Genomic DNA, 14306 nt, shown 5'->3' with positions numbered 1-14306 from the left:
AGTGGAGCTTCTGCTGCAGAAATCACCCTTCCCCAGAATATCTTGGTGAATAAAATGGTTCCAGCCTTTTCCTCAGTTTCTGCTCACTGTTTTCAAGGGAGCTCTCAATAAGACTAATGATCTAAAGAAGGAAATCTCAAGGGACAGAAGCTTTGCAGCCTTCTGACCTATTCTTCTTCACTAATCCTATCTATTAATACAGCCTGTGAACCTGTGGCCAGCACAAGACAGAAGACTTCCTTGTATCCTCATTACTGCTATGTGCAAAAATCTCTAATGAAGAGTGTGTGTATGACAGAAGAGACAACTTCCTTTAAAATAAGGTGACACCACACAACCTACAGGCTCACAGGCACACCCACAGCATACTGATATGTTGCTTACATAGCTCTACATTCATCATTTTTTCTTCACTGAAGATGAGTGAAATTTTAGTTCAAATGAAATTCAGGAAAAATCGCACACAAGTTTTAAAAAATGGCACAGTGAAAAAAAACCCAGTGAGGTGTCACCACCTGAGAATGTAACTTTAACATAGCAGAAAAAATAATCTATTAATTTACTTTACTAGCAGGATAGTTGTTAATTTAAAAAGAAATGCAGGTAATTTCCAGTACTGGTTGAAAAAAAATGTAAGTACTTTGGATCATATTTTTAGACTGCTAGGGACCCTGCAGTCTTGGAGTAAGTATGATGTGGGATTTTTCCCATACTGGTGAAAAAATGAGACCTTGTTTTGTTGAAGTGCATGGGATTTGAGTCAGCCAGGTATACTTTTAGTCTTTTCTGAGGTATCAATGATTGTAGTTTAGATATGGCCTCTCTTAACAGTCAGGTTGGAGTAATAACTAAAAAACTTGACTCTAAATTAATTCATCTGGAGTAGCAAAGTTCTTAAGTACCCTTTTTGATGACTGTTTTCCCCCCACCCCAGTCTTCACACACTGGGAGTGATTAATACCTTGATCAGCTTGCAGTTTTCTCCTTCCTCCTTCTGGTGTCATCCTCCAGTGAAGAACAGAGGCTTGGCAAACTGCTGTGGTTTGTTTGGTGGGTCTGCAGGTGACCGTGCTCCCAAAGGAGAGAAAGGCTCTCTCTGCAGATTACAGGAGCCTAGTTTCATGTCTCTCAGTGCTTTAATGGTGACCAATTTAGTGGCTTCACGGAGATTATCCCCGAGTGCCTTCACTATCTTCACAAAGTGCTTTGACAGGATTAGAGCAGCATATGCTATGGGCAGTTCTATAAAAGGACAAGAAAACTGAAATGCCGTGGTAGTACAGACAAATAGTATAGACTGTGTTTGATAGAGCTGTGACTGTGAGAAGGCACGTGAAAAAAGGACTTGGATATTTCTGCTACCGGCAAACCTCTCCACCAGTTACACCAGAAGAGCCTCAGCCTCTTCCCCCTCACACCTTCTTGTGGGCTCCCCTCGCTGATGACTCCTTGGGATGAGCAAACCTCTCCACCAGTTACACCAGCTTCTTGTGGGCTCCCCTCGCTGATGACTCCTTGGGATGCGAGGCAACAATCCGTTCCAAATTCCCCACAAGAGGATGCTTTAACCTCTTGTGCTGGTCCAGGCCAATCTTGGTAGAAAAACTGTGCTGGCACACCTCATAGATTCACTTGCCCCTTGGAACCACACACACCTTCCCTTTGCATCGTGAGACATGACAAGCAATACTGTGGTACTTAAAGATTTTGTTTACCACATTAAGAGCATTTAAAGATGACCCTTTTCTGCCCATGGGTCCTCTTAAGATGGTAAATCAACCCCAGTATCTGAGTGAACCAAGTAGCACAGCATGGACAAGGTGGATTTTTGTCAGGGACAGACACAACAGGACTCCTGACTGGTGTTCTGCCCTCACTGGTCCCGAGAAGAGCCTCAGGTGTTTTAGGCTCTTCACTGCCTGTGGCCACACACGCAGAATCATCCCGAACCAGCCCAAATGGCAAGGTCTCATATGGCTCAGGGAGCTCTGCCAAACCCTCCCAAACAATTCCCAGATGGACTCCAACCACACGAGCAAACACGGAGTTTACAGACTCCAAATGTACCAGATTGAAACCCTCTTTCCTGGGCACAGAGGGTAAAGATGGAACTTCGGCACCTCTGACCCACAGATCCAAGGCGTCAGTCTGGGTGGCTGTCGATATAAATCTCAAAGCCATTGATTGCACCCTCGCAATAACCGGAAAAATAACAACAAGTCACAGTCCAAGTGAGGGTAGTACAAGTCAGCAGCTGGCTCTCTCCCAGACTGCCAGCTGAGTCCAACCCAAGCCCGTGGACAAGGCCCTGGGCAACAGCGAAGTAACCGTGCCAATAATTTTGTTTCAGCAAGATCGTGAGACTACCGCTGGCTGGCGAGTCCAAGCGATAGGGAGGGCGATTTTCGCCCCTCTCACACAGGGGCAGAAATCGACTTTGTCACCACAAGGGGCATGCGGCGGGGCCCGAGGAGGCGCCACGTCCGCAGCCATGCCCAGTCAGTAACCATGCCCTCATTAAGAGAGCCATAGTTACTGCCGCCCTAGAAGGACCCTAAAGCGCCCCTTTCCCTCAGGCTGGGTCCGCAGAAGGGACACAAGCAATGCGAACCTGGGACACAGCGGCCCCTCCTCTGCTGCCGCAGGCTCAGCCGTGCCTCCCCGCGGGGCCCTGTCCCGGCAGCAGGGACAGCAGGGACAGCAGGGACAGCAGGGACACGCACCCACCCGTGCCGGGACAGAGCTGCGGCGGCTCCGGGGCCCGGGCCAAGCCGGGAGAAGGCGCACAGCTCTGGGGGCACAGCAGCGAGCCCTGGCTGGGAGCAGCCACGCAGCGCGCCAGCCCTGCCGCGGCCTGCGCCCCGCAGACCTCCGGGGCAGGCAGAGCCCAGGCCGTGTCCCACGGCCGCCCTGAAATCACCGCTCGGGGCTCAGCCCGGCGCTCGGGGCAGTGCTGCCGCGAGGTAAAGGAGCCAGGATGTCTCCACGGATGTCTCAGGACGCCTGACTAAAGGGAGTGATGAAAAGACCGCATTAGGACACAACAGGGCAATAAAGCCCGTTTTACAAACGTACCAAACCAGCCAGCGGTCTCTGAGGCAGCAGGCAAAGCCAATTTAGAGCAGATATAAGCCAGCAGTATCTTCTACTTTGGCTGCTAAAATGTGCAAGAGCCTTTGAATCCTCCCTGTTTGCCTCTCAACATGACATATATACCAGCACAAAAAGGCAAATATCACAGCAGCACAGACTGGCCTGACATGCGCAGTCTGGTTACATTACAATCCAGTATACTCTTTCCAATACAGAAAAAACCTAAAAATTAAAATTTCTGTGTGACAGAAAACATATGATGAATGTTCCCAATAAGCACCTGTTTTCCCTGAGGAGCAGAGATTTGGGCAGTTGCCAAAGGAGTGATTATATCAAAAAGCTGGTGTAAGTTCTCACAGCACTATTTTTTCACAATTCCTGTTATAAATGGGTTAAAGGAAAGGACCATAGAAGGAGGAGACAAAAGGAAAACTTTTCATAAGGGATGAGTTAAATAAACCATTAGCAGATAGAAAATTGGTTGTGTGGAATGAAAATACAGTTTTGCCTCTGTAAGTCATAATATTTTCTGAAATTTTACAGAAATATAATTGAGGGATTTCAAGGCAAATCCAATGGTATATTAGTTGGAACATGTCTATGTAGATTCTTTTTGATAAATTATTTTAATTTTTACTTCACATTTTAAATTAGAATATTCACTACAAAAAGAAAAAACTGTCTCTGTGCAACAAGGCATCACTTAGTCTTGCAATGAATAGTCACACAATGATGAGTTATGCCTATGGATTTCATCAAGGTAGCCAAAAAACAAATGTTATATCAGTGACAGAAGATCTTTCCAAATTCCAATCACGTAGTTTTTCCCTGGTTCCAGTAAAATACAGTTGTTGAAAGTATTTTCACAGATTTTTTTCTAATACACATTCAATGAAAAGGAAAAAAAATCTTGAGATCAGGGAAATAATGCTTAAAACTTGTTGATGAACAAATGGGAATGACTGTGCCTGCTGCAAGCCATTTGGAATTGCTTACCTGTAAGAACCAGATCTGAATCTGCCCTTTTGTTGCCAATGTCCAATTTTGTAGAACAAAACCACATCTGAAATATTTAAGCTGAAGACTGATCATAATGTGAAACATGCTTGACCACTTATATTTCAAAACATGCCTGTTTAACCCTGGATGTTAGCTCTTGCTGTGACATTTTAGCATGAAAACAATTGCACTCTATGCATTCTCTAGTTAAATGTCTAAACCTTTTTTTTTTTGCCTGTCTTGGGTTATTTGCCAAACTTAGTTAAGAAAATGGTTACATCACATAATAAATATATTGTAAAATCCATACTTCTGCCATAATTTCTATGGGCTTTAGCCTGTTCAGTTTCATACATTATTCTTGCTCTCACCAATCCTGAATGCTAATTTTTTCTCTGGGGGTGTTTTGTTCCATAGCTTGTGAAAGATACTGAAAACTACCTGACAGAAAAAAAATGCTTGGTCAGGGCTTATTACTGAAATATACAGTTTGAAATGAACTATTTCTCAAGGAACGCTCTTTAAATTAATGCTAATACAAAGACAGGCTGCCTTGCTTCTTCAGATATATGCTACTTTCATGTTGAAAGATGATTGAAGAGAATGAAAAATACTTTGTGCAGATTAGGTGGCTGAAGCTTTGTATTATTTAAACTCCCTGCTCTGAGCTGAACTTACACTGAATAGGTTAGGTGATGGCAAAAGAAATTAAAACTTTTTTGGCAGCTGAATCAGTTTTCAAGAGGTTTCAAGTGAAGTGTGGGAAGTCCTGCTTCTGAGGTGATGGTTTCCCATTAAGAGGGGGAGGGGGCACTCTTGGCAACCACTGATAGAGTGGCTAAAAGGCAGGACACTCTCTGTGGCACAAAGAAATACAAGATTTGAGCTATCTTATTTCTAACCTGTCTTCATGAGTTGCACTGATTTTTTTTTTTTTTTTTTTTAATTAAAAGAATGTTACTGTAGCTCCTGCTACAGAAAAAACTTGGCTTTTGGCATTAAAAGCCTTCCAGTCATCCTTGGTGGTGATCTCATTACAGTAGCAGGTTTAAACAAACCCACCTCAAAAGAGTGGCTGGCTGGTGTTCTGTCACTGGGGTGCTTTTACTCTCTGTGTTGCAGCAGTGCTTCACTGCTCCAGTTTGGAGGAGAGCCCAGTGAGAGCATCAATTTTCCCCAAATATGGGCTTGCATCATATGCCTGCAATTTAAAAATGGTACATGTTTGGAGACATGAAAACTGTTCCTAAATTTCCTAGATGTTGGTTCAAAAAGGCAGAATGTGTCAGGGCTCTTCTACTTACCAAGCTCTGGAATTCACTAACAGTTGTAGGGGCACGGAATGATCTTTGACTGACTCATGTGAAGAAATCACTCTGCAGAAAAGGCAGAAGAAAACCTCCAGCATTTCATGTATCAGCAGAACTTTAATGTCAGGAGAAACTTAAAGTTGCATTCTAGGAACTAAGCAAGCTATTGCAAATTCAGCAAATTAGGGAATTAGACATGGGAAGAAACAGAGAAGCATAAAGACTTTCAAATGTATTTCATTTATGTCAGAAGAAAATAAATAAAGAACACGAACATGGAAAAAAGTCTCAATAACTATTCAACACATACTTTCTAGCAGCTGTCATTCTCCCTGGTGTTATACTTACCTTTCCACTCTTTCTCTTGCATCTTTAAGCAGTTCCCTACAGTCAGGGGAGGAAATAGTGACAGAGAGCATCATTTTTCCATTTTATTTTTTTTCTGAAGGGAACACCATAGCAGTGCTCAAGCAGTATGTTGTTGAAATTGCTGATTTCTTCCTTCTCTTTCTAAAGTCTGCTTAGGGCTTCTTTTGGTACATTTTCTTTCTTACTTTACAGCTTGCTTTTATTTGGTCTGCAACTCCACATTATGTCTGAATGACCTGTACAAAAAATATCTTAAATATGTTGTATACCTCTTTTCTGTTTCCTCTGCTACCTATAAACCAGTTTTACCTGTGTCAAAGGTTTACATTTAATTGTTTGCTGCTGAGCTATCCACAGCTCTTAAATGACATTCCCATGCCCTCTTCTCTTATCCTCTTCATGTCTGCACTTCTCTACCCTGCATCTTGGGTTGCCACAGGCAGCCCTCAATCACCAGGCCAAGCCCTTTTTCTTTTACACTGCAATATTAAGATGATGGAATACATATTTTTCTTTACACGAAATAATTGCTCACTATTCTTGTCCGCACAAAAATTGTGGTTATATCCCATCATCAAATCAGGAAATAGTCACCTGATATTTAAAATAAACTGCTGTCACAGCTAAGCCAGCTAAAATGAAGTTCCAGGCAGGCTAAGGCAATTTGAGGCAAAGCAAGCCTGACATGCCTTAATACTGCAGTGTCAGTGCATAGCCTATCACTAGCAATAGCAATAATTGTATTTGTGTGCCTACCGGTTACACAGATCAGGCAGTGGCAGGACAGAGCTGCATTGGCTTCCTTAAAGTTCTGGTCATCACAAAAAAATTATAGAAAACAGCAAGTGTCCTGCTTAATTCCATTTGTTCTTGTGCTGTGTCAAATTATGCACAGGTTGATTCTGACCACTTTGAAAAAGTGTAGGTTTCCTTTTGGAGGATGCTTTTTGATTGCTTTTGATGACACTGAGCATGCTCAGCTCCAACATCCAAGCTAGCAAAACAACACAGACTTTTATCTTAGTGTGTTCATACGAGATTGTGTGCAGGCAGCAGCAAACAGAGCAAAACCCAGGGCACTGTGCTTTCATTGCATTGCCCTTCCCATCATGTCCAAGAACAGAGCCTGTGAGATTTCTGTCTTCGATACTATTATTTGTGTTTGCCTTACACAAAACACCCAGAATTTACAGGGCAGTAAGGTTCATACCCTGAAACTTCCTATTTAAACCTCAGGTATGTTGTCTTCCTAGAACTTCCATTCAAAGTGACGAGCTTTCCAAGAACTTAACTACAATTAGAATTTAATCCTTGTCCTGGGTTGACTATATGATGCTTTTATCCCCAATCGTCTTGTTCTGTTTATACTGAATAATAAGTTTTACACCTTTAAAACTCTTCCAGAGAGTGAAGAGGGGAGGGAAGAAGCGCGCAGTTTGTTTTCAGACTGCACTCACTCCTCCACATTCCTGCTCCTGGACTGTGTTGTCTGCGGATGTACAGACAGCAGGACAGAGCTCCTCTTTTCCCTTTTTTTTTGCTTTTAGTTAGTTTTAGCTAGCTGAGGCAAAGAAGTTCCCTGGACTGTGATTTTTCCTTTTTCTTGGATCTGTTCAAGCCTGCTCTGGACTGAACACCCAGAAGAGCACCGGCAGCTCCACCTGAGGCCCCTTGGCCGGGCCTGGGCCGCGGCATTTCCAGCACCAGAGAGACTGATCAGAGACTGAGTGAGCCGAGCTGCAATCCGGGGAGGGGACTGTTCTGAGTTTGTTTTTGTTTTTCTTTTGAGCAGTGAGAAGTTTTATTGTTTAATATTGTTTGGGTTCTATTGTTTAATAAACAGGTTTCTTTCCACTTTTTCTCCAAGGAGATATTTTCTCCCGAACCGGTTGGGGGGGGAGGGGCAATTGAATCTGCTTTCGTAGAGAAGCCCCTTTGGGGGTTATCTCCCAAACTTGCCCTAAACCAGGACAATCCTAGATTAAGAGCATACACAACAGGAGGAGGAAATCACTGAAAATATAAATAATCTTAACCTGGTGTTATGCTTCTGTCAGCTGAATTCTCTGCAATGTTTCCAGGTGCCAGTTGCTATTACAAACTACATCCTGTAGACTCCTAGGAAATGTTCAATATTAGCTTTCCTGCCGGTGTGGGAGCAGGTAATAGGAGTGGCTCATAACAAGGACCAGTCTAGGAAACTGCTGCATCAGAGGAGTCCTAGACATGCTGGATTCTTCTCTTTATGGACTCTTACCCTTTATGGACTTCCTGTAAGTTTCTGTTGAAAATCAGAAAGAATGCATCCTCCCAGAATCCTGAAAAGGAAAAATGTTTTCCTTCTGATACCTAGTTCATGCTCCTGCACATCTCCCAGACTCACAGGGATAATGGACATTTCCAGAATACTGAGAATGTCACTCACACAAAGAAGATTAGAGCTTGGAAAGCATCTAACCTATTAGGACGTCCCTTGAAAACAGTACAAGTTTTTAGAGAATCACTTCCAAGCTATATAACAATACACAATCAATTTAAGACTATAAAGTTTTATGGACAACAAGACACTTTTCCTTACTTCCTATGTTGCTGCTTAACATTAAATATAACCTTTTTATTTCTTCTCTTATACTGGGCTTTGATCCATACATTAAAATATCAGTACTCACAAGTCTTTATGTCTGAGCTTCCAAAAAAGAGGAAAGCAGAAATTTCCTTCCCTTTATATGATTTAGTTTACTTCAGCCTAGTACTTTTCCATACATCAAAAATATATGAAAAAGACCCAAACATTGTATTTATACTTACACAATGGTAAAGGTCCCTTGTTCCCTTGTTGGAAAGGATAAATGACTCTAAGTCTAACACCCACACTCTGGAAAGTTAGTGGGGCCATTATTCTTGGACAAACCACTTCAGTTTTTCTTCCAAACTTGGGGAAGAAGTCAGGAGTGCAATTTCTAGAAAAGCAAACTGAGGTTTGGATTGCCACTATGTAACTACTTGCTCTTTTGTGTGACTGCCAAAGGAATTCTGTATAAATCCCAGGTATCTGGGGCATATGGTAAAACCCACAAGTTTTATCAGAAACATTATTTCCTCACACAGTTTTAACAGAAGCATCATTATGCTTCTGTTACACTACCATTAAGTGTTGTGTGAAGGGACGCCATTCTGGCTTAGAATTTAATTTGGCATTTTATAGCAGACAGATTTCTGCCAATGAACTGTGTATAGACAACATTTTATAACCAAAATGTACACACCCACTCTATTAGAGAGGAAGGAGCTGTGCATCCATACAAGCAGTGGGATTTCACAGAAGACACTTTGACTCCATTAAGCTTTTATTTACTAATGATAAGACTCATGCTCATTTGCAACAACACTGGTGACAGAAAGTAAAAAATGTCACAAACTCCGTATATTTCATAAAGCCAGAAAGCTCTGTCAGATTTCAGGGCTTTGGCTTCCCTGAGAATATTTTGGAAACACAATAAATACATTATAGGTTACCCTATAGATGAAACACAATCCGTTGGTGATTCCAAAACAGTGCACCTCAGGGTCAGAGCAGGAGAGGCAGCACTGCTGCTCCACTGACTTTCTAACACCTGAGCCCACCTCCAGCACCAGCTGTGCTTCAGCCCCAGCACCTGCCAGGATCAGCTCATGCCTCGAACTCCCCGTGCAAGAGCCCCAGCTTGTACCTTGAAGGTGATAACGCCTGCATGGAGCTGTTGGCATGCCAAGCTCTTTCTTGCTCCAAGGTCAGGGTGAATAAAACTCAGGAGACGTTGTTTTTGAAGTCTCACTCTGAAGTTTATTATCCTTATCTGTTACAAACTCATGAGATGGGAGCTCTCTCTAACAAGCCGAGAAAGTGAGCTAAAATGGTGTCTGTCAAGGCTATTTAAGTCTCAATTATCCAATAAACAGTTGATATCTATATTATTTGTGCTTCTAACCCAATTACAATCACCCAAAACCTGCAAAGCAGACATCTTTCACCCAGTTAGAGAAAACCACCCAGATTCATGAAGAAGAAGGAAGAAGGTGCAAAAAAGACATCCAACCCACACCCAAAATTCTCCATCTTAGCTCCCATATATCATCATATAATAAATCCCAAATCTAAGTTTTTTCACCCTGTGAGATCACACAACACTACCCAAACTACACACACACTCTTTCTGTGCTATCACTCAATTTTTGAAGCCTTTTCCAAGGTCTCAGGTCAAACAAGGTGTTTACTTGAGGGTTGGCACCCTTAAATTCAGAAAGCTTGAAGTTTTCAGATGTCAGAGTTCCAACATGCAGTCACACATGTTTGCCAAAGAATGGGGGTGATGGGATAACAAGAGCACAGGCAGATGTCTGTGTCTGTTGCAGCACTTCAGCCGTCTCTCCCCTCGTCACCACTGCCCACCCTACTCTCCCTTCCTCGACTTTTGTGTAGAGAAAGGCTGATTCCCTTTACAGTCCCTCCTGTGAGGATTTAATGGAGCTGAAGTACTCATTTATTTTCTTTCCCATCCAAAACCCAGGACCTGTACAAAATCAGAATGTATTTTTTCAATTCACTGGGTTTCTTTGAAGCTGACTGCTTTCCAGCAGCATTTCCTAAAGAAAAAAACAGACATGCCATCACTCCTTCCTGCAAATTTGGGAGGAGTTTGCTCCTCACTGCAAATTTGAAGCAATGTCCCAGTCCCAACACCTGCAACAGAGAAGTAGTTTCAGACATAAGGATTATAAGAAATTTCAGGTAAAGCTTTCTCAGCCTATAATAATGCCAAGTGAGCATTACTAATAAACATTCCTAGCCTCTTCTCTTAAAAGGACATTAAAAAAGGGCAATAGTGGTTATTTGTCTGTCATCACCACATGGCTGGGATCAACAGTCTTACAGAAGACAGATACCATCACCTCAGCAGTCTTCAAGATGCCATGGTGGTACACAGACAGACTACAGATGTCAGCCTTCCTCATGGGAAACATTGTTGCCAGACATATGTAAAGACAAAAACATTATTTTTTGTTAAACTTCCAAGCATTTCACATTTCTAAGTTGATCTCTATAACAAAATGGTATAGACACTGCAATTTCAAATTAAAAGGTTGATAAAAAATGGTAATAGGTACCAGTAACTTCCACTGGAAAACCATATGGAGGTACAAAGGACTTTTCCATGAATGAATGCAACATTTTTAGAAGAGGAATAGATTCAGTGCAGCATAAGACCTACAGAAAAGAAAACACTGTCTCTTCTTTCCCTGGAAAGTTTTAAAACATCAATGCTCTTTGCAGGGACTCTGCTCTGAGATCAATTTAGGGAAAGGAAGGAAGCAGATGACTACTTAGAGAAGAAACAGGAACAGACAACTCCAGTAGGGATTTCAGAGTGGCATGCCTGAAAATTACAGTCTCTTTGATCTTGTAAATGAACGGCAAAGTTTTTCAGCACTTCAAAAGAAGCAGTATCAGCTTTACAGGGCTGTTTGCTTGGTGTATAAATAAAGGGGCTGCTTACCTGGGCAAGAGTACATGCTACCAAGCAAGGTCAAAAGAGGTGAGGAGTTACATCCAAACTGTAGCTTGAAATGGCCAAGGAATTGAGCACTTCACCACATTGCCCACTTCTGCTCATAATCCTTTGAGCAGGTCAGCCAAGGCTGTATCTGCTGAGGGAAAACAGAGACCATCACTGTTCACAGACACACAAGAAGTGAGCTTTCAAAACCCTCTCAGTTCTCAGGTCACTTTACCAATGCAAAGTGGAAAAATAAAGGATAAAATTTGAATGGCATTTTGCACCATTCAGGTGCCAAGGCTTTTCTCAAAGGACATTTTATTTGCCCAGGCAAACCCAAAAATCCCTGTCAGTCTCAAGGCTTGCCCACAATTCAGACAAGTGATCTGAGCCCTGCTTGCACCTGTGGGAAGTTTTAAGGTTCTTTTCTGATACTAGGTCAGAAATATTTGCTTTCTCATAATGCTTTCAATTACATAGTATCTCTTGAGAAAGAGAACTGTAAAGCTCAAGGCTACTGGAAGTTTCCTTGAAAATGCTACAAGAACTGATTCTGTAACATCCTGACTGGAAAGAGGAGTTGGTAGAGCTATCCATGTTGTGGCAGAACTACTACTGAATGTTCACTTCCCCTTGAAGCAAGAAAAAGTCAGACTAAAAGACATCTGTGTAATTCCAAGTAACAGAGGCAAACCCAAAAAAAAATAGCAACTGGTCATTGACAGAATGTTGTGTCACCATTCTCTGTCTCCTTCTTTCCCTGCAGCAAAACACCCAGGGAAGTAATTCACAGTGTGGCAGACAAGATGGCTCTCTGCAGAAATGTTAGATTTTCTACCCTGTTTGGGATTTCTGGAAATGAAAACTGATGGCAACAGGACACTGAGAATGGATGAATACCAACACTGCAATCAGCTGTTAGTCAAGAACAAAAACCTTCTGAACTGTGTGAACAGCAGAAGGAAATCACCTTTCAGATGCTTCTTGATGCCATCCTCATGATGAGGTACACAGCTCAGGAGCCTGCACTGCCACTGCAGGAACAGCAAGTGAAACACAGAACACACCTAATTCAATTATTCTCTGAAATCTTTAGATCTATAACATCATCTGTGTACCATGTGAGATCATACAGATCTTGACAATAGCTCAATTGTTCCCTCTCCTTACCTGATAGAATCTCAGGGATGAGGAGGTGTGCTTTGTTAAATAGATCCTTGATCCCACGTCTGGCCTGACACTTTCAATGATGGTAAATCTCAGCTGTGCCTTTCCTACCTCCCTCAGGGCTTTCCAAGTTTTGTTTTTTGACTCTAAGCATGTTCACACCCGTCACCAAAGAGTATGATTTCTGTCACTTTAGATTTGGATGTGCCCCAATTTATCCCCATTACATGCAGCAACACTGGAAGGAGTAAGTCTCCCACACCATGGGAGAAGGGGTTCTGCAGTAAAGAGGAGCACAAGTTTTTCTTTTCTCAGTACAATTCCTGGCACAGCCTCAGATTATTGGCACTGGTGATATAAAAATGTGTCCTCCTATATCATATTGTCTCAGGATATATTTCTTCAAATACCTGAAAATGACTTTTCAGACCCAAAAGGGACATGGCATCAAACAACTGGGCAAATACTTTCAGGGCACTTTCCATCATCTGTGCAAGGAAAAGAATTGACAAAAAAACCTAATTTTTTTCAAAATTGTTCTGGAACAGCAATTGATGCATTGCTATGTGGACCAGCAGAAGCAGCCAGGAAAACCTACCTGTCAGAGTACTATTAACAGCTTTGAGAAAGTCCCATGCCTTCTCTGGTACTGGGCTCTCCACACTGAGTCCTATGAGAATATTATTAGTAAGACAGGTGACATTTATAAGCATCCTTTTGTTGCTCATTGTGAAGCTAAGATTTGCCTTCAACGTACACTTTTACTTTGCTACCTCTGTCCTGGTGAATCTCAGCCCCCCATCTCAAGCTGCCTGAAGGAGCCCAAGTCTGCTCCCCTGAAGTCCAGGACTTTCTCCCTCTCACTTGCCTTCCTCACACCCCCTTTCACATCAGCCACCATGCAGACTGGCTCATCTCTGGCTTTATGCCCTGCTGGAGGAGTTTCTAGTCTCTAGTGCTCCCTAGGTAGCTCTGGTTCTGTGAGCAGCTGAGACACCTCTGCAGAAGCACCATTAGGATGGCTCATGTTTGTAGCTATCATTGGTTGGGGTGAGAGAGACTGCAGGGTGCTGGACAGGGAGATGTGTATCCCTGGCTGGAGGCAGCATGATTTACTGTCTGTCAGGACAGAGAGCTTGCTGGCCACAAATCCTATTTTGCCCCTGCACTTTTTTGATGTTTAAAACTGTATTCTCTAACAGAAAGACTCAGCTTTTATGGAGTAAGGGCTTCAAAGAATAATTTAATTTCACAAGATCCTTTACATGGTAACAGCTATAAAGCCTCCTCAGCTTTCACTGCTTTTACCAGTAAGTGCTGGGCCAAATCACTGATGACAGAACCAACCAAGGACCACTACAAGTGACTTAAAGATGCATGGATATAAAAATTCATAAAATTTTTTAAAAAACAATTAATTTATTGTTTCAGAAGAGGTGACAGCAAACTCGCTGTATGTAGCTGTACATACAACGAAAATAGTAATTACTGGCTCCAGGCACTGAATGTTTTCAAAGAGGTCCTGAATTCCAGGGAAACAGAAGGTGTATTGCAGATGGGCATCACACTGTAGCAATGTATAGTTCAGATGGCCTTAGGAAGAGGAAACACAAGCCTAAAGGTGAAAACCCCTCAGATATTGGTAGGAAACACGTACTCACTGGGGAGCATTAAAAAGAGATTACTTACCTTACCCTCAGTATTTAACCCTCCACAGAACGAACTCCCATACCAACTGCTATATGAGAGAGTATTAGAGCTCATCCCTAGGGCCAGCTTTTGTAGCTAAGCAAATTATCACATTGTAACAAACGTCGTAAACTATAGCTTAAAT

The sequence above is a fragment of the Pyrgilauda ruficollis genome, unplaced genomic scaffold (genome assembly GCF_017590135.1).
Source record: "Pyrgilauda ruficollis isolate IOZ18807 unplaced genomic scaffold, ASM1759013v1 scaffold4, whole genome shotgun sequence".
NCBI classification, from domain to species: domain Eukaryota; kingdom Metazoa; phylum Chordata; class Aves; order Passeriformes; family Passeridae; genus Pyrgilauda; species Pyrgilauda ruficollis.
The sequence above is the reverse complement of the archived record's forward strand: the minus strand, read 5'-3'. Positions refer to the sequence as shown.